We start from the raw sequence: 223 nt of genomic DNA, 5'->3' as shown, positions 1-223 counted from the left end.
GTGTGTGTGTGTGTGTGTGTGTGTGTGTGTGTGTGTGTGTGTGAGAGTGTGTGTGAGAGTGTGTGTGTGTGTGAGAGTGTGAACTTTCATGACTTTGAGCTCCACATCAGTTGCTCCACCCATAAAAAGGCAAATAATTATGAAAAATCACATGTGAAAACTGAACAACATGAGTTATCAAAACCAAATTCTCAGCAGCCTCTGCTGAAGACACCGTCACCAT

Source organism: Sinocyclocheilus anshuiensis, unplaced genomic scaffold (assembly GCF_001515605.1).
Source record: "Sinocyclocheilus anshuiensis isolate Anshui unplaced genomic scaffold, SAMN03320099.WGS_v1.1 scaffold2876, whole genome shotgun sequence".
In the NCBI taxonomy this organism is placed as follows: Eukaryota; Metazoa; Chordata; class Actinopteri; order Cypriniformes; family Cyprinidae; genus Sinocyclocheilus; species Sinocyclocheilus anshuiensis.
Note: the sequence above shows the minus strand (reverse complement) of the source record.